General features: G+C 48.1%; 2 pseudogenes; one reads left to right on the top strand and one right to left on the bottom strand.

The window, feature by feature from the left end:
- LOC134432716 (uncharacterized) overlaps positions 1–20,691 on the top strand; it is an 899,340-nt pseudogene that overhangs the window by 192,520 nt on the left and 686,129 nt on the right.
- Positions 1–20,691, bottom strand: part of LOC134432721 (zinc finger protein 11-like) — a 229,693-nt pseudogene that overhangs the window by 115,282 nt on the left and 93,720 nt on the right.

The following is a 20,691-nucleotide window of genomic DNA, read 5'->3' as shown; positions in this document are numbered from 1 at the left end:
GGTGGGAGCGGGGCGGAGCAGGGCCCTGGTGGCGGGCTGAGGGCGGCCGTGGCTGGGCAGTGGCGGCATTGTCAGAGCGTGTGTGCGGTCCCGTGAGCGGCGGCAGCGGCCGGGGCGCGGTGAGGCGGCGGCGGAGCTCGGAGGCGGCCGCAGCGCAGGTGGGAGCCGCGCTGGGTTGTGCGGCACCTCGGGGCTGGCTGCGGGCCTCGGGGGCGGCAGGGGGCTCGGGCGGGTTCGTTGTGCCGTGTCCGGCCCGTGTTGTCGCTGGCGTGAGGGCGCTGCGGGAGCGGCTGCCCGCGGTCTCCTTGCGGCCGCTGTCTCGGCAGGAGCCGCTGGCGGAGCAGCGCTGGCTCGGCCCGGTTGCTGTGGCTGGGACCGAGGGGGCTGCCCCGTGCCCGGGGCTGTGCGGGGAGTTCCCGTGACCGGAGGTTTCTGTGCGCGGAGGAGACAGAGGAGTCCTGTAAAAGTGACTTTATTGCTGAGCAGAGGGAGAAGCCGTGGGGCATTGGCCGTGCACTCTCTGCCATTGTTGTAGTTCTCAGCCTCCTTTTTATCCTCATTTTCCTGGCCTCATCTCCCTCATCTCCCTCTCCCTTTGCTCACTGGCTGAGGTACTTGGAAGGTTCAGACTTCCCAACTGCATATCTTCATTAATGTGCATCCCTACTTTCGTATAACAGTATATATTCATGGCTCTGTAAAATTATTGTTCTTCTGGAAGTTCAGGAATTTAGCGGGACTTTCTGTGAGCAGCAATCCATGTTAATTAGTAACATTTATTGAAGCTGGTGGTTTCGCCCCTTATTTCCTTATCTACGAGTCCCTGGCCCCTCGCTCTGCTGCTGAATGAGCTGCTCTCTCAAGGTGCGGAGGATGGTAAAAAGATGAGAGTTGCTGTAGCACCTCACAGGAGAAATAGCATTTGTGTAACCCATGGTCTGCCAGGGAGCCACAAAACCGTAGCCCATTCCCATCCTTTCCACGTTTGGACCAGTACAGGAGCTGCTTTCTTGTTTCCGTTTTTTTTTTTTTTTTTTTCCCACCACTTTTCCTTTGTCATCTATTTGCCAACAACAGTTTGAGTAATTTAATTTTCCACAAACTCCTCCTTTTTCTGCTAACAGATGGTCTGATCCCATCCCATGGTTAAGTGTTGTGTTCCTCATTTCAGTGGATTGGTCAGCAGGAAGGTCAGGAGCTGGAGCTGTCTGGTTGGTTATTGGGAGGCCAGCTTGTAATCTAATGATGCCATTGAAATGAGAAATGGGTTCTGTGGCTCCTGATATGAATTGGTTTGGGTTCCCAGGGGCTGGTCCATGGTGTTGTAGGATTTGTTATGCTAGTCGTTCATCTTTTCCCCATTTTTGGCCGCTCTCTACAGCCAGGGCTGCATCAATTGACTGCTTTTGTCTAATTAAATCATCAAATGCTTGTGTTGCCCGATTGATAAATGACACAAAACTCGGATAAGTTTTGTGGGTGCTTTATTAAGGGCCCGGGGAACTGGGGGACTCACGTCCCAAAGTCCGAGCCCCCAAATTCACGTATGGGTGCTTCCTTTGTATACATGCAATTCACAACAAAGTCTCCAAGAAACAGTTTCCCCGTTTTCCTTGCCTGGTCACAGACCCCTTGTGATACATTCCTTGGTTCACAAACAAGATCATTAATCCTCTGCTTATCTTATTCTAAGAGCATTGTATGCTGCCTCCAGACAGGTTAGCATTCTTACTTTCCTGCACTAGTTTAATTATTTATTAAATCCCTAAGACTACCTGCTAGGTTACACACAAAACTCAACACACTTTTCAACGGCTACAAAACTACTTTTTAACAAACCAGTTCACACACAACTCAGTATAATTAAATATTTTGCTAAATTTCATTTCTTTTCCAACACTTGGATTCCCAACGGATTTCCCTGAACATTTGGTAGCAAGAAATCCTGGGCGCTCTGATATACCCTACATAACACAGACAGTGAAAGCACATATTGGAGTGGGCAGAGGGATGATTCCCCCCATTTATTTATAGTGAAGTTTTCCCAACATTCTCCATGTGCTGTTTCCTTTTGCAGCTTCACCCGTTTCTGTTGCAGGGTCAGATATCCTCCCCCTGGGCTCTGCCTTGAGCTGTGCAAATTCCATCAGTGCCAGCAGGCAGAGCTTGGGGTGAGGGGCAGAGGGAATCAGCCCAATTCCTGCCCCGGGCAAGAGACCCAGGTGCATTGTCCACCCTTTGCCCAGCAGTGTTCATTTGCATTTCTAAAGCTCCTCTACAGGCTGCCTGGAATGGAGCTTCTCTTCCAGGGCAGCCATCTGGTGAGTCACATGTGGCCCCCCCAGAATCTGCTTTTTTAAAAAAACATTTTAACTATTTATAAGTGTAAAGCATTACTTTTAAAGCTGTTCAGTTTTGCAAAATGCAGCATAAAGGCAAACATGGAAACACCCAGACCAAACTTGATGCTTACACTTCTGTCCCAAACCTACCTGACCATATAAAGTGGGAATATTATGAAAATTTTTCTCATATTGTAATTTTGTCACTGAAACTTCAGGGAAAACAAAACCTGCAAGAATCTCTTTAGTGTTAGGGAGTCAAGGCATTCCTTGGTTCTGACCTGGATGTGCAACAGAAATAATTTCTTTCACAAATAGCCCGGCTGTGCAGAGAAAATCATTCCATGCCATGTGAGTTTTACTCGATTTTTCCTCAACTTTATGTAGTCGGAACCAATCTAAATCCACTGCTTTAATGTTCATTGCTTCCAAGTTTTGTAAGTTTTTAGTATTTGGTTTCCTGTTGGATCCGGATTTCTTCCCCTCTGATGTGAATTCGGTCTCCACACACCTGGATGTCCTTCTCAGCCTTTTCCAGCCCAGGTGTCTCCAGCTCTGCCGGGGGCAGTGTCTGGGGTAGCTGTTGGTTGCTGTTTGCTGCTGGGCAATGTTGATGTTTTGTTGCTGGTCGTTATCTCTGTGGGTGTCTTTTGGGCTATTCCCAGTCTCTTGGGATGTTAAACTCATCTCCATTGAGTGGTGTAGCAGCCCTTAAATAAAACCTTTAAAATTCCTTTCCCCAAGGAACCTTTGACTAGAGAGACCCTTCTGAGCAGAGAAAGAAGATTTAAAAGGAGCAAAACCGGTACATTGTGCAGCAGTGCAATGGCAGGCAGCCCAGAGTGTGGGTGTCAGTGAGCCCCAGAGTGGAATTGTGCCGTGGTGTTCCCCAGCAGCTGTGGCAGTGCAGGCCCAGCCAGCGCTGAAGCTGCAGCAGTGGCAGCAAGGCTTGGCCCCAGGGGCTGGAGATGGCAGAGGAGGGTGGCCAGGATTGCAGAGGATTCCAGGCGAGGATCTGTGGGCAGGCGCAGGGGCTTGGCCCGCTGTGGAGCCCTGGCTGCTGCTGCGTTGCCTTCAGGGCAGGCTCAGGGGCGGCCTCCCATCCTCCTGCTGCAGGCGGGAAGTGCAAATCTCCGGGGCTTCAGAGCCCTTGAGGCCAGGCTGAGGGGTCCCCCCGTGTTGAGCTGTGCTGGCGGCTGTTTCTGGCCTCAGGGACACTTGGCATGGGCCCCTTGGCCACCAGTGGTGCTGCTTTGCACTCCTTAGGCAGGAGCCGATGTCCTGGCTGGGTGTTGGCAGCAGCAAAGTGCCAGGGCAGGCTGTGTGCCAGCCCAGCTTCCTGTGGGAGAATATCCCTTGATATCTGCTCCAGTGGTTGCTGAAGCAGTGAGAATTGCTTTTGTCCCCCTGTTAGGTGCCATGGTGTCAGCAGAAGATATTGAAGCCTTCCTGCTCAGGGCATTTCAGTGCCAGGCTCTCACAAGCACCCACAGCTGCGCGGGTTGAGCTGAGCATGGGGTGGTGACCTGCGCTGTGTCTGATTGCCCTTCCTTAATAACAGCCTGTCTTGCAGCTCTTTTCCCTTCTGCTGCCCTTGCAGAGCCATCCACAAACACATTTTCTCCCTCAGGCCAGGAAATGTCCCATCATCAATCTGTCCCAGCCTGGGTGTGGAGCTCTGTCCCTTGAGTGCAGTCTTGGGTTCCTTGCCAGCCCCTCTCCAGGCTGTTCAAACAGGAGGCTGGGTTAAACCCTTGCCCTGTCCTCAGTTCTAAATCCTCCTGTGCCATTGAACAAGTTTCATACTGTAATAACCGAGCCCTGCTCAGCCATTTAGAGGCTCTTTTGCTTGTCAAAGCTTTAACTTGATGCCAGACTTATCTCTAGGAGGTCCTATATAAGGTTAAACATTTTAGCACAAGAATTCCTCTGGAAAGACCCTGTTTAGCATCCACCTGTAACTCAAATTCTTGTTCTCTCTCTGGAAGGCCCAGGCCAGCCGCCTCAGTTAATCTTCATTTTAACACTTGCAAATTCTGTCTTTCCTCCTGCTGTCCATCCATCCAGTTTGTTGGCTGGCAGGATAGGAGTATTGTAGGGAGACATCCTTGGCTCCAAAAGCCTTGCCTTTAACAGGGTCTCAATACAGGGCTGTGTGCCCTTCCTTCCCTCTCTTGGAACAGGGTATTGCTTGTCTTGGTTGCTTTAAAGTAATTTGTATAGGCTCCATATCTAATTTTCCCAATTTCCCTGGGCCTGCCCACACTTCTGGGTTCACTTCAGCATAAGCCTTGCCTGACATTTGGCACGGAGGTACAGAACTGGCCTCTGTATCAATTTTTATAATATTAATTTGCGTTACGAGTTTAGCGATCAAATCCCTTCCCAGTAAATCATGATAACAATTAGGAGCAGATAAAACTTCATGCATTTCAGACCCATCTCCTTCTTCTGCTAACAGTGGTTTAATAAAACCACACATCTTTTGCACTTATCCCCTGAATAATCAGAGACATTTTTGGCATTTCCCCCCGCTTAGGTCTATGTTTCAGAGTGGATTGAGAGGCCCCTGTGTCCATCAGGAAATGCCTCCTCTCAATGCAGACCCACCGTGAATGTTCTCAAGGGCTGCAGTGTGGAGGGTCCCTGGTGTGATGGGAGCTGTGACAGCCCTGCCAATCCATGTCCATCAAGGGGTTGACTTGCTGGTCCTGAAGGTGCTGCAGTCTGTGCTTGCAGTGTCCTTGTGCCCTGCAGCTGGAGCCCTGGTTCCTTGCCAGGGGCTGTTTGGGTGGGCTCTCCCCTGCCGAGGAGGGCAATGCCTCTGCCAGGTGCTTGTGGCCGAGCCCATGCCCTGGGTGCTGGGGCCCCCTTGGGCCCTGGAGTTGATCCCTCAGGGGCTGTAGGAACTGTGCCCTGGCCTTTGCCTTCAGCTTGGCCTTTTGCTGCTCCCTTCTTGCATTCACCTGCTGTGCCTTTGTGCCCAAGTGCTGCAGGGCCTTCTTGTGGCCCTCCTGCAGCCCCCTCAGTGCCCGTGGGTGTCTGTCTTGCTTTACAAGAGAAGTGTCTGCTTGGGAAGGCAGAAAAAGCCTCTCTTGAAATGGAGAATGCAAACCCCGTCCCTCTTAATTTTTAGACTAGTGAAATCAAGGTGCTCCCAGGCAAAGATATGGGAATAGGAATACCAGTTCTTTACTAGTGTGTATAATAAAGCAAACAAACACCAACAGCTGCAGCACTGACAGCAAACAGAGCCCGGACCCAGTCCCGGCCTTTGGGCTGCGGCGCTTTGCCCTTGGGTGCAGTTCCGGGCACGGACAGCAGGGGCACTTGTGGCTCCCGCAGGGCGGGGCAGCGCATCCCTCCCATGGGAACCTCTCTGAACGGAAATAGAGCAATCCCTTCATCTAACTCTTTCACTTTTTTACCTTCTCTAGCCTTTCTCCTGTGTTTTGAGAAAGAATTTGTAGAGGGCTGCCTTTTAACTGAGCTCCTAGTGTTTCAATAAGGTGCTTCCTGTAGAGAGAGAGAGTTTCCCTGAACAGCCGGAGCTGTGGTTACTGAGGGGCCGTAACTCAGAGCAGGACGGGGTCAGGGGAGGACATCCCACCGAGGCTCGGTCGCAGTGTGGGCAGGGTCTGCTGCCGGAATCACCAGAGGGGGATCTTCCCGTGGAGCCCGAGGCGGAGCGTGGGTAACCCCCACATGGCTGATGGCGGCTGATCCGGCAGCTGCCGGCAGAGCAAAGGCAGGTGGGAGAGCCTGGCAGCAGCGGCGGTGCCCAGCACAGGTGGCACGGGCAGGGCAGCCGGGGATGGGATGGCTGGGACCCCCCCTGGGTGCGGTGGGCGCGGTGACCTCGGAGCAGGCGGCAGGACAGAGCAACCCCCATCTTCCCCAGCATGGGTGGCAGAGCGGCCGCGGGCCAGGCAGTGGGAGCAGGGCACACAAATTGAGCGACAGCGCCGGGGCAGGTGGAGCTGCCCTGGGCAGTGAGGCCGCACCTGGGATGGAAACCGGGGCAGGCGGAGCTGAGGCGGGCAGCGAGCTGGGACCCGGGACAGGCGCCTGGGCCGTGAACGGAGGGGGCAAGACCTGCAGAGGATCCCACTCTCTTTCTGATTTTTCCACCTGCTCCCCTCCCTCTCACTTCCTCTTTTCATTTTCAGATGTTTCTGATAATTTAGAGATTTGTATTCTCCTGAAATCTCCTGTTTAACATATGGCCTATTCTCTTTCTTCTAGATTAAATGGGGTTTTTTTTACAAATAAATCCAGAGCCTAGCGAATCTAAACTTCTGCTTTGAGACTTTGAAATGGTTGATGAGCTAACTCACAATCTCCTAATGTTGTTTTTCTCATCAACTTTTTATTTATCCTTTGGCAAATTAAACATCTTTCAATTACTTGCTTTGCTACTCCAAAATCGCAGTACAACCATAGTTCCTTAAAAAATGGTCACACAAAGCTTGAGTACCCCAGTGGGTTTTCTGATGCGTGTCTTCTAATATTTTTTTAATAAGCACATTTTATTAAGTAATTGTCTTCCATCATGAAGTTGCCATTTCCCTGATTTATCTTGTTCATTTCCTGCCTTGTTTAATTCTTTTTTCTCAGCTTCCCTAAACTTTGGAATTTCCAGTTTTTCCTGGTTTGGAGTTAATATTAACATAACTCCTTCACCTCCATTTTCTGCTGCATCCTTAGCTTCATGATCTGCCAAATTATTTCCTCTTCTTTCTGGGGTGTTTCCCTTTTGGAGTTCCCTAATATGTACTATAGCTATGTCTTTTAGGTAATTGTAGTGCCTCTGAAATAAGTTCCTCATGTACTAGTCCTTTTCTTCTTGAATTAAGTAATCTTTTCCCTTTCCAAATTTTTTAAAGGTATGTACTACTCTAAAGGCATACCTTGAATCAGTATGTATAGTTCCTTTATTTTGTGTTAAATATTCTAGTGCTCTTTTTAAAGTATATAATTCACAAGTTTGAGCTTACTAGTTTAAGGTCAATTTCCCTTTTTCCATAGTTTGCATGTTTTTCCCATCGACTACTGCATACCCTGTATTTTCTCCTTTTGCAAGGAGTTGTATCTCTGTTAGCTAACATAACTCCCAAAGGACTATTTTTTTCTTTTTTTTCCCTGTATCCAACTTACTGGTTTTCTGTGTTGTTTTTCAAGATCTTATCTATTAATCTTCTTCCTCTGTTTTCCCCTTTCACTAACAACCTAAATCCACTTTTCTTTCAACTACACACACAGAAATAAAAAACTTTTTGCTCACACTACTTTCAGTACAATACACCTCCCTCCAAGGAGATATAGTGAAGCTTAAAATACAGAATCCACATTACCTATACTTTCATTCGTTTACATTCACACACTTTTATTTCTCACTCACTTCCACACATTCTTTCCCACCCTCAGGACACAGAGTGGATCCCTGTTGACAGAGAGTTGCGGGTCCCTGTGGCCCCCCCTCACCTTGGGGTGGCCTCTGGGTCTCAGTATCTCCGGGCCTCCTGGGAGGGCCCTGACTCTGCTGCCTCCTGTGCCGTTCACCTGTGAGGCTGATTTGTGTGTCACTCACACTCTTTAGCCATGGCCCCCTCACACGCCCTGGGGACAATGGCCCCTTTGCAGATCACCTGTACCTTATGCCACAGCCCCCACACACCCAGGAGAACAATGGCTTACTTGTGGGTCACACACTCCTCTTTCCACAGCCCCCCTTCCCACCCACCCAGGAAGCTGAGGCTGATTTTGTGTGTGACTCACTCTCACACACAACAAGAAAACAATAAGGTACCTTTTGTTATAAATGATCAAATTGAGAGCCAAACCTATAGGAAAATTTAGCAAAGATTTATTAATTTGTCTGTGAGACTGAAGTTCGGTCGTCAAAACCACCACAGCCAAGGGTTAGCGTCGAGCCCGGGTTCAGTGCTGGGTGAACACGGATCTGAGCTCCGAATGTCAGAGTCTCCCCCTGTTCACAAATGCTGCCTGACGCAGCGAGTTCTTTTACAGTTTATTCTGCTCAAGGCAGAGATGACCGAATGTTCTTTGTGTCTCTTCCCATCCATAACCGTGTCTTTACCTGTACAGAGGTGGACAAAGACTCAGTCCAGGTGTCTGATGTTGTCAGTAGACTCTGGGGAAGTCAGCATTCACATGCATCAGGGTGGGGCTGTGGCTCATTGTGGTAGATGTAATCATGGAGGCAATAATCACTCTTGGCTGGACCTGGTGACCCTGGGAAGCCAGCGATTATTGCCCTGGAAGCTTCTATGCTTTCATTAAAAACCCCGATGTTTATCTCAACCAAGTCCAGGAACTAGATGTATATGAGTAAGACACTGCTCTTGTGTTCAAAAGACATATTGTGGATTTTACAATATTTTATACATTATTAGCATGAATTATCTCCACCATATACTACACTTTAAAATCACCTATTACGAATTTAGGTGTTTCTGGCCAGTCCTGGTGCTCTTGGATATCTCTCAACCCAGATGTGTTGTGCAACCCCAGATGCTCTTGAGCATATCCTCAATCCGGCAGAACTTTCCTCAACCGTGGATGCTCTTGGAATGTTAATTCCTCAACCCAGCAGGTTTTAATTCTGGATGCTCTTGGGCTCTCTTATCCCTCAAACCAACAGAATTTTTAGGGTTCCCTTTTCTCCCATTTCCTAGTGGATTGGGCTCGGAAACTCCTCTGCTCCCTTCCTCCGAGGGGTCCAGTTACCCCTGGGGATTCTCTCACTCCTCTTATCACTCGCTGTATCTCTTTACTGGCTGCTTCCCTCGAGGAAAGTTGGAAACACAGCGTGGGACACTCCAGCACTCACTTGGCAGGTCTGGGACAACCAGCCCTTGTCTCATTCACAGCCCAGAGCAGAGAATGAGGGGAGAAGGGAGCCCGGGAGCCCAAACAGCCCCGGCATCCCGAAATGGGGAGAGCGAAGCGGGGGGAGCTTTTGGCATTGCTGGGACTGCCAGCAGCCTGGGCAGGGCGGGCACCTAGGAGAATGGGGACCCCCAATCCAAGCGTGACCCCAAGCAGCTGGGACAGGAGGGAACCCCCGAACACCAGCGGGGAGGGACCAGGGATGGGGAACTCCTGGGAGGCTTTTTCAGGGCTGAATCTTTGTGTTTGGGAGGTTTTTCTGGAGCCCAGATGGCCAGTGACTTGTAGAGATGGACTCGGGCAGAGGGACCTTCAAACTCGATGTGTTTTAGGGAAGATGAAACAGGAAACCCTTATAAATACGATTGTCTGGCAAAAGATTTTGTGAACATAAAAAGTGTAAGGAAGATTGAAATGAAAGCAAGTTCTGAGATACTTCATTTAGTGAACAACTGGAAAACAATGGTGTGGCCAAACTGAAGGTAATTCCCCTTTTGATGAAACAATTCCCTCTGTTTGCAGACAGGTGCAAGGGTCAGTGCAGACCCCACTAGCTCAATAGAAAGGGTCCAAAGAGGAGTTTTTAGTGTCTAAAATGTAACAGAGTTCGGTGATGTAATGATTTTTATAGGCTGTTTGTAAAGGCAATAGGATTTGTATCTTGTACTTGATTGGCTAGTGAGAAATAGAATATTCAACACAGAAGAAGATTTATTGTATTGTAACGTGACCCTTACTCTCATATGCTCTTCTCCTCTTACTCTCTTACCCTCTCATCCTCTCTACCCCTCTGTTCTCACGGGCCTGCTCCGAGCTGTGCCGGGCAGCTCCAAGCAGGGCCCTGCACCCAGGCCCTTTGCAATAAACTGCAAGTTCCACGTCCTGGCTGCAGAGATCTCTCGTCTCCGTCTGTCCCGACCGTCCTACCCCCCAATGCTCCTACAAGCGTGCTCATCCCTTGTTTTCCCCAAAACAGGATTTCTCATTGCCAACCCCAGGGAGGCTGCGAGGAAGAGGAAGATGCCCCGGGACACTGAGGCAGGTGAGGAGGAAGTCAGTGCCCCTTTCCCCTCTGTGCTGCTCCATCTCCCAGCCCAGCACGGCCCCGGCTGCAGCTCAGCCCTGGGGGGATCTCCTTGCCCTTGCCTGTGGCACGGAGGCAAATCCCATCCTGTCCTTGTCCTTCCTCCCCCAGAGCAGGAGCTGAGCATGGAGAGCAGGGAGGACAAATGCCCGCGGCAGAACCTGGTGGAAGAGGCCGTTTTGAGCGGCTCCACGGTGCAGGAAGCCAACGGGGAGGAAAAGCCCCGGAGATGCTGCACGAGGAGGGGCTGCAAACGCAGCCGGCGGGGATCTGAGGGGGAAAGAGCCAGCCTGGGCCGGGAAGGCGGCCGGAGACGGAGCCAGAGCTGGGAGCTGGTGCTCCATGAGCAGCTCCATGATGGGGAGAAGTCCCACACGTGCGTGGAGTGTGGGAAGAGCTTCAGGTGGAACTGCGACCTGATCAGGCACCAGAGGATCCACACTGGGGAGAGGCCCTATGAGTGTGGGGAGTGTGGGAAGAGCTTCAGCCAGAGCTCCGACCTGATTGTGCACCAGAGGATCCACACGGGGGAGAGGCCGTACAAGTGTTTCAAGTGTGGGATGTGCTTCAGCCGGAGCTCCAGCCTGGTCCGGCACCAGAGGACCCACACTGGGGAGAGGCCCTACGAGTGTTCCAAGTGTGGGAAGGGGTTTCAGAACAGCTCTGATCTCCTCCGGCACTATCTGAGTCACAGGGAGGAAAGGCCTTTCCAATGCCCCGACTGTGGAAAAGGATTCAAGCAGAATTCCACCCTCATCACCCACCGGCGCATCCACACTGGGGAGAGGCCCTACGAGTGTGATAAATGCAGGAAGAGGTTTCAGAACAGCTCCCATTTCCTCCAGCACTATTGGATTCACACACAGGAGAGGCCCTTCCGCTGCCGCGACTGCGGGAAGGGATTCAAGCGCAACTCCACCCTCGTCACCCACCGGCGCACCCACACTGGGGAGAGGCCCTATGAGTGTGATAAATGCAGGAAGAGGTTTCAGAAGAGCTCCAATCTCCTCCAGCACTATTGGATTCACACACAGGAGAGGCCCTTCCAATGCCCCGACTGCGGGAAGGGATTCAAGTGCAACTCCACCCTCGTCACCCACCGGCGCATCCACACTGGGGAGAGGCCCTTCGAGTGTTCCCAGTGTGGGAAGAGCTTCTCCAGCAGCTCTAACTTGACCCGACACCAACGGAGGCACCGGTAAGGGAAGCCTTGCGAGTGCCCCAAGTGCGGGCAGAGCTTCGTGCGCTGCTCCAGCTCCATCCCCCACTGGAGGAGGCACTTTGGGCACAGCCCTGGTCACTCACATTCCCTGTGATCCATGTTGAGGACACACCTGGCTGCTTCTCCTTTTGGTTTGGCCTTAATTTTCCTCTGCTTCACCTTCATCCTTTAAAAACACCTAAAACTGGGTAAATGAAGGAGATTGTTCGAATATATCTAAAGTTCCATAATTTCTCAGTTGTTTTAGAGCGAATTTAGGATTTGATGTTGCGTTCTGTGTGGAGTGCTGCTGTTGCTAAGAGGAAGGAATTTGATCTCACCCTTCTTGTGTTGCTAAGAACTGCTCCCCTGACCCAAACCCCAACTCCACCCTTGGTATACCCTGTAAAAATTCCACGGCCCTGCCTTTGGGGGTTAAGAAATGGATTCCCAAAGGATCAGGCCTATTCCCACTCTATTCCAAGAGGATGAACCTGTTTTACCGGATTCCCAGAGGATTCTTACTCTATTGCTTGTTTTTTTTTTTGTTTGTACTACTGCATGTGTGTTTTCAATTCTTCCTAATAAATAACTGTTATTTCTACTCCCATATCTTTGCCTGCGAGCTCCTTAATTTCAAAAGTATTTAATGTTTTTATAGTACAACAATAACAATAACAATAACAATATCAATAACAATAACAATAGGGAGGGAGGGAGTTTACATTTTCTATTTCAGTGGAGGCTCCTGAAATGGGGAGACACCCCCAAGGATGGGCCATGTAAAATAGTTTCTGAAATATGTAAATTAGCTTATGGATATGCATGAGGGTCTATGGATATGCAACAGGCTGTTGTAATTAAAACCAGAATAATTAGGGTTGTCCTCGAAAATAGCTAGGGGGATCTTGGTGGCCATAACAACTTTTGCTCAGTTGTCCTTGTCTCCCATTACATCAGCCTGTTGCATATTCATCGACATTTTGCATATCCATTAAGTACTTTACATATTCCAGGAACAAAATTGGCTTCATCCTTTTTGGGGGTCCCACCTCCCTCCCAGCTCAATTTGGGGGTCCCATCACCCTCCCAGCTCATTTTTGGGGTCTCACCCCCCTCTTTTCCCCGCTTTCGCTCCCCTTTCTGATCGTTCCCCCAATCCCCTCCCCCGTGTTTGGTTTTAGGGACTCCAGGCCCCTCCTGCTCCGTTTTGGGGTCCCAACCCTGTTTTGCATTAATATGGGGTCTCCAATCCATCCCCAGGGTCACCTGCCCCCCCCCCCCCCCCCAAATTCTGCTCCTGGCAACTGAAGAGTCATCAGCGCGACACGCTCTGATTGGCTGGAAATTACCCCGCTCGGTCTCTGCGTATTTACCGCAATGAGAGGCCTTGGTCTGTGGCTGACAAGTGATGAGTAAGAGTCGGGCCGGGCGCTGATTGGCTGAAAATCCCTGAGTGGGGCCACTGCTCTGAGTTTGAGCCCAGCAAGTGGATCATCATCAGTGCCACGCGTTGTGATCGGTAGGGATCTGTTTTGGGGTGGAGATGGGAGGAACTGGGGTTACTTGGGTTTTCTTTGGGTTTAATTAGGGTTTGTTTGGGGTTTATTTGCGGCTATTTATGGACTATTTGTGGTTTATCTTGGGTTTTACTTGGTTTATTTGAAATTTTTTGGGTTTATTTGGAAGTATTTGGGTTTGTTTGGAAGTATTGGGGTTTATTTGGGCTTATTTGGAATTATTTGAGGTTCTTGTTGTTTATGTTGTTTTATATGGGTTTTTTTTTAGGTGTACTTGAAATCATTTGGGGGTTTTTTGACTTAATTTGGATTTTCTTTTGGGTTTTTTGGGGTTATTTGGGTTTGTTTGGGGTAATTTGGGGGACTTCTAGGTATTGTTTGGAGTTATTTGGGGGTTATTTTGAGTATTTTGGGGTTAGTTGGGTTATTTGGGTCATGTGGGTTCAAAAAACGAGGAATGTTTCTCCTGCAAAAAATGTGAATTTTTCCTTAAAAATCCGAGAATTTTTCCCCAAAACACTAGGAATGTTCCCTTAAAAATCCCCGGCTTTTCCCAGCCAATAGCGTCCTGCCCCAAACCATCCAAGCACTGCACTTCATCTCCCAAATTAACGAATCAGAGCGCACCCCGCCCCAAACCAACAAATCACCGCATGTCTAACCTCAGGAACACCGGTCTCCCAATGCGCCCGATCCAACCAATCACTGCATGCCTCCCCTCAGACACGCCTGCTTCTCTTATCTCAATCTAACCAATCACTGGGCGTCTCTACTCGGCAAAGCCCACCCTCCCTGCGCCGCTCCAGCTAATCAGAGCCGAGCCCGAAGCAGCGGTCCCTGACCCCGGGGCCCGGCATGGAGCAGGCGCCCCCCGGGACCCCCTCAGGGACCCCCGGGAGCCGCCCCAGTCTCGGGCGGGTCCTGCGGGAGGCGCTGGAGAGAGCGGGGGAGGCGCTGGGAGAGGACGGGGGGCTCCGGGAGCTGCTGAGGAGGTGCAGGGACAGGTGAGGGGTCCTGGACGGGTCGTGAGGGGAATTTGGGGAGGGGTCTTGAGGATGTTTAGGGGGGATTTGGGGAGGGTCTGGGGGGAACTTGAGGGGGTTTTAGCAGGGTCTGGGGGTGCTGGGGGGCTTTGGAGGGGAATTTGGGGAGGGGTCCTCGGGGGGTGTCACGATCCGTCCTCACGGACGGGTTTCGTGATGGTTTGTGGATTTGATCTAAGGGTGCAAAAAGAACCGACATGGTACAAGGGGGTTTGCAATGATAATCGAAACAAATGCACCTTTATTGAATGAGCACAGCAAAATGCGATAGAGGGATTAAGGGAGAGAAAAAGAGAGAGGAAGAGAGACAAACGAGAGAGAGAGAGAGAGAGGGGATAGAGCTACCAAATGTAGAGACAAAGTCCTTTGGTCCAGTCCAATCAAGGATTCGCCTGTTCTGTCGGGGAGATCTCGAAGTCTCTCGCTAACTCAGAGGTTTTTATTATGATAACTCTTTTGGAAATTGCAAGGGAGGGGAAACAGATATAATAAGGAATAGATGTAACAGATAGTCCATGCTCTTGGCAGTAAGCGAGAGCCATTGTCTTCTTGGTCCAGCGGTCACAACCTGCAGGCAAACATCTCGCTTTGGTCAGCTTGCCTCCCCCACACACCTGCCCCGGGCTGGGGGTTTCAGTCCCAGTCCTTGGAAGGAGCAGAGTCGCCTTTTCACATGGGGGTTCCATGTCTTAGTCCTTGATGGAGAGGCTCCCTACATCTCAGTCTGTCTGTCACGGTGGTTATAAAACAGGTGAGGGTCTTCTGTGGGGGGACCACCTGAAACTCAGGAGAAGTCCAGCCAGGCTGAGAGGTGGGACAGCTCCCAAGTCTGTTGTTGCAAAAAGGGCACAGTGCCCCCTTCTTCTTCTCATTGGTCAGTGTAGCACACAGCAAACAACACCTATGAAAACAATGGCTTAGCAACGCTCTCAGGTCTCAGGCACATGACTTTCTCCTTTGGAGACAGATTTCAGACAGGGGGGGTCTTCTCTTCAGTGGTCCCCCAATGACAATCATGAGGCAGATGAGGGAAAATTCGGACAGACTCTCACACGACGCCATGACTCACGATTGTCTTGAGGGATCTTCATCAGCAGAACTCTGGAGCATCGTTGATGAGTCTGCAGAACTTGCCGTACGTTGGTAGTATAACCCGGAAAAATAGGGACAATAGAAAGAGAGGAAAAAGAGAGTGAGAGAAGGAAAACAAAGGATAGGAGAAGGAGGGGGAAAGGGAAACAATAAACAAACATAATTAATATTGATTATCATAACAATTTAAACAAATGGTTGATTAATTAAAACAATATTACTTTTAAAACAATATTTAAAGGGTTAAAACCAGTCACAAATAATCAAAAGCAAAAGCAATCAACACATATTAATACAAGCATTAACTTTAAAAAATTATTTTCTAAAACAATTCACTAAAAATCGAACGTAATTTCCACAAAATCATAAATGGAAATTAGGGATTATTCCATAACACATATGCTTCATTCATAATTGCCTTTTGTGAAAGTTTTGGGGATGTCCACAGTGTAGAGGACATCAGCCAAGTGGTGTGCGTGAACTATAGACATCAATCTTGTCAGCTGTTTCATGCTCCAATGCATAATGAATAGGACTGCTGATAAAATAAAACCAAACAGAATTAGAATCAAAAGGATAACAATGGCATGGCACACACTGTTCAGGACACCCGTGGCAGTAGGAAACCTCCTAAAAGAGTATCCCACCACCTGTGCTCGGCATCTTCCTCCACTCTTTCCATGACACAATGTTTCTGTCTCACATTGTGATGAACAGTCACCAGGGCTTTCTGTCCGTTTTTCTGAGTCTTCTCAAGGATTTCAACCAAGTCTCGATGGAGCAGCACTTGTCTTACCAAAGTGAGATTCATCCCAATAGGAGTAGGCATCAGTTTGTGAATCAGTGTGTAGTTAGATTGCAACAGGTAGTGAGAGGTAACTGGAGCTTCATAAGAGAAATCACATCCTGTAATCTTGGTAAAGTTACAAGCACAGAAATTTGAAAGATTTTTAGTATCTACTACAACATTCTCTACGAATACAAAATCACAAATGGTTCTAAAGCATGCACATCTATTGCCTATGTATATAAGGACTGTTTCAGAAATCTCATTAGGACAAATTTCAAAATGACAGATATTTTGCTCTATATCTAAACAAATGTCTTGAGCTATGATTGCATTGATTTCACAGATGAGCCCTTGTTGTTCTCAGACAATACAAGATTCTAAATTAAGAGTTTGCCATTTCTCACCAATTTGACGGTCCCATTCTCTATGGGATAGAGAATAGCTCCTTCGTAATTCAGTTCTAATGTTATAACAGGGAAGTCAAATGCTCTGAGGCACTGTGTATGGTTAACACAAAAACTGCGGCTGTATTGGAAATGGGGTCATAGCTAAAATTCACCAGGTTCCACCAGGATTGGAATTCTCTTTCATAGTCAGTGGCACTGTCCCAAATTATTTTCTGAATTTCAGTGGGAAAAGTGCCTTCTTCACCTGCTCTTATAATTGAGGCAGCAACTGACTGCATCCACAGTTGTACCTGGATACAGCTGAGAGCCAAAGAAATATTGTTTTGTGTAGAACCGAGTGCATCAACAACCAATTTGTGATCATTTACATTTACTTTCTCCCAATTTGGTAAAATGTTTGATAGCAACCACTGGTTCTCAATGCCAATAAGGATGACTGCAATGGTTGTTGTAATTTGGTCAAATCTCTGGATGTGGCAGCCAATTTATTCAAGTTCAATTAATTTACATGTTATGTGTAATATTCTCACCTGGTGTTACCATAAAGGTGTTAGCGTTCAAAAACACATAATCACGGGGGATTATATGCGGTGCTTTTTATTAAAGAGCTCTGGGAATCGGGGTATTACCCAAATCTGATTCTGACCATACATCCAAAATGATCATGTTTTTATACTCTAGCGTTATATAACTTTCATGTTAATTATTAAACTTATATTGTTCTATTGTATACATAAATTTAGCCCCTCTCTGAATTTCCTACATAGTTTCTCATTATTCTTCTTATGGTTATATAATAATTATATTTAATTACTAAACAATCATCACATCTAACAATTATATAATTCACCATAGTGCTTACGCAGGTGCAGTTGATCTGGGAAAGCACAAAGCCTAACATTTTAGATTCTATCTTTAACTTTTCCCAGGGTTCCACTATCATTCTCCCCCCTTTGAAAGCATTTTCACTTCACTATAGGTGTAAATGTTTTCACTTGATTCCTTTATTCCTCAGTTCGTACTTGGTTCTTCAAATCCAGGGTTGATGTAAATGTTGTTGTGGATGCTGTTACGAACTGGAGAACCAGAAGATGGTGAGCATGGATTTCATGTTAGTGCCTGTATTATCCTCTGGTTCCAGGATGTTTTCTTCTGTATCTCTCCCTTTAAGATGCTGTAAACTAACCAAATTGCTAAGAATACAATTAGTAAGGTTATCACACTCTCAATGATAGATTTAATCCATGAACTCACATTCCACCCTAATCCTTTAAAGATTTTTCCTAACCAGCTTGTAGCCAAATCCTTTTGCTCTTCTTGTGCTTCATGATCTATTTGTTTCAACTGATTGATGTCATATTCTACATCTGCAGTTACATTTGGGATATGAACGCAGCAATTATCAATTTGTCCCTTTAAAAATCCATATACTCCATGCTCTTTCAGGCGTAACAAATCTAGGGCTAATCGATTTTGTAAAGTCATTTTTGTGGTAGCTTGTAATTGTATATTTAATTCTTTAAATCCTTCCCAGGTGACTCTTGCCAGTCTACCTACCTGACCTGTAAGTTTGTACAGCATCTCTCTGCTATAGTAGTTTGCTATAGGATCAAGCAATGACTCTAGGGCCCATCCAAATTTCACTCCACTAGAGGGTTCTTGCCAAGTGTCATCTGGATTTTCATTGTCTAGAACTTCTCGTCTTGCTCTTATCTGCAGAAGTTCATGTTTTCCATTAAATGGGGACTTTTTCCAAATTGGACATAAGGTTGGGAGGCCTAGAGTAATCTCCTTTACTTTCCCGTCTACAGGCAGATGTGTTGTCCAGGTACCATCACTTGCTGCCCATACAAATTGTCCTGGACCTCGGATTGTAATCCTGGTACACCCTATAATTACTTTATAACACTGAAGAAGTCCAGGCTTGTTAGGAACTCCGTTTACCTCAGGAGAAAGGCTTCAGGCGATGGTGAAGAGGAAAAGGAGATGGATTCTGCTGGAGGGTTTATATCCAGAGGTTTATTCCATGGTTACAGAGGTCTGAATGGTAGTAACAGCTCCAACAGAATACCTGCCGCATGGCTTGATTCACCTTTTAAGCTCCCCGGGCAGGGGGAGGGGAGGGGACAGGTGAACCACCAACCGGGTGGGAGGGGCAGGGTCTCAGGGGAGGATGACATCTAGACAGGCCAATGACCTCTGGGCATAGGGGCATCTTTTGAACTTGACCAACCACACGACGACATTCCTGGAATGTTAAGCCTGATTGACAGGACTCACTCAGCAAGGGGCGAGAGGGAAGGGAGAGAGGTATAGGCACACCTGGGAAGGGACCCGGAAGTTTAAAACACGCCGCAACATCTCCCCCTAGTTTTGTTTAAAAAGAAGAGGACTGTGTGGTGCAGAATGATTGCCAAACCATGGTTGGTAAATCGGTTTTCTTCTACAGGAGGGTCAGTGTTTTCCACTGAGGCTTCCAGGTCACCCATTGTAGCACCAAGGGCTTCCAAATGGTAGACCTCAGGAGGGGGAAATGAGCTTGAAATTAACTTGAGAACCATGCATTTGATTAGCCCAAAAACAATGCTAAAAACTTCAATAACTATAACTAAAATAAACAGCACTAAAAACACAGTTTTCAGAATAGATCCCAACCAGCCCGAGAGTCCCCAGCCTTTGAACAGTCCATTCAGCCCGTTGTCAGTTTCTCTGTTGATGTCCGAGAGCCTTTGTCAAGGTAGTCCATATGTGGTTTGGGCTGTGGCACTATGCAGGAGATCGCAGGTGGGATGATCACAAGTAGGACGAGAAGCAGGCTCGGTTTCATGGCGTCTCGAGGCTACACATGAACAGTGGGATCTAAACTGGTACAAGGAACTTGAGACAAACATATATTACAAACTGTTCCAGAGAGGAGGCTTAAATGGAATTTCCTCCAGAGAATGCATGCGACATTTTCTTCTCCAGGCAGCATGAGCAACCTGGGGCACTTCTGTAGATTTCTCTGAGACTTTGGGAACATAGGGTTTCACCCATTTGGAAGGAAACCACCTTAAACCAGAGGGGGTGGACACACAGGCGTATCCAGATCCACAAGTAACCAATTTGTAAGGTCCCACCATTTTCCAAGTCTCAGGGTCCTTTACTAAAACTGGAGGTTTTTCTTTCATCAACCTATGACTGCTCCCACCAAAGTGGCGTAGGATGGGTGGGTTCAGGCTGTCAAAAGAACAATTCAGAAAATTGATTGTGAATAGCACCCTGGATAACCATATGTGGGGAGGTTCTACCTTCAGAACCTGTTGTTGCTGGTCCAGGACCTTTTGAATATCACGGTGAGTTCTTTCTACAATGGCTTGACCTGTAGGGGAGTAGGGGATGCCAGTTTTGTGCTGTACTCCCCATTGCTGCAGGAAGCTCTCGAATTCCTTGGATCTATAAGCAGGCCCATTATCAGTTTTCAGCTCCTTGGGGATGCCCATGAAAGAAAAAGCCTGTAAGAAGTGCTTAATAGCATCGATAGATGATTCTCCTGTGTGGGCAGAAGCAGAGACCGCTCCAGAAAAGGTATCTACACTAACGTGAACATATTTCTGCCGTCCAAAAGACTGTATGTGTGTTATATCTGTTTGCCACAGTTCACAACTGTTCAGTCCCCTTGGGTTTGCTCCCGTACTCACTGTAGGGAGTGCATGTTGTTGGCAATTTGGGCATGTGGCCACAATCGCTTTGGCCTGTTCTCGAGTGATGTTAAACTGACGAACCAGGCCAGGTGCATTTTGGTGGAAAAGCTGGTGGCTGATTTTTGCCTGTTCAAAAACATTTGGGAGAGTGGCCATCACTGCAGGTGCAGCAAGAGCATCTGCCCTTCTGTTGCCTTCAGCGATAAACCCTGGCAAGTCAATGTGTGACCTGACATGCATCACATAAAATGGCTGCTCTTGGTGAGTGACTAACTTTACCAGTTTTGAGAGCAATTCGAAAAGTGCGATGTTAGACACTTCTTGCAGTATTGCTTGATCTGCCCTGGATACTACTCCTGCCACGTATGCAGAGTCTGTAATCAGATTAAATGGTTCTGAGAACCTTTCAAAAGCCCTAACAACCGCAGCCAATTCAGCAACCTGAGGTGAACCTTCCACCTCAGCAACGTCCGTCTCCCACTGCTGGGTTTGAGGATCCTTCCAAGTCATAATGGACTTGTGGGACCTCCCAGACACATCTGTAAAGACAGTCAGAGCCTTTTTTAAAGGTCTCCTACTTAGAGCACTTCTCAATTTTAAGGTAAATTGAACATCTT

This window comes from Melospiza melodia (genome assembly GCF_035770615.1).
Source record: "Melospiza melodia melodia isolate bMelMel2 chromosome 7 unlocalized genomic scaffold, bMelMel2.pri SUPER_7_unloc_1, whole genome shotgun sequence".
In the NCBI taxonomy this organism is placed as follows: Eukaryota; Metazoa; Chordata; class Aves; order Passeriformes; family Passerellidae; genus Melospiza; species Melospiza melodia.
Note: the sequence above shows the minus strand (reverse complement) of the source record. Positions and strands in the feature narration are given on the sequence as shown.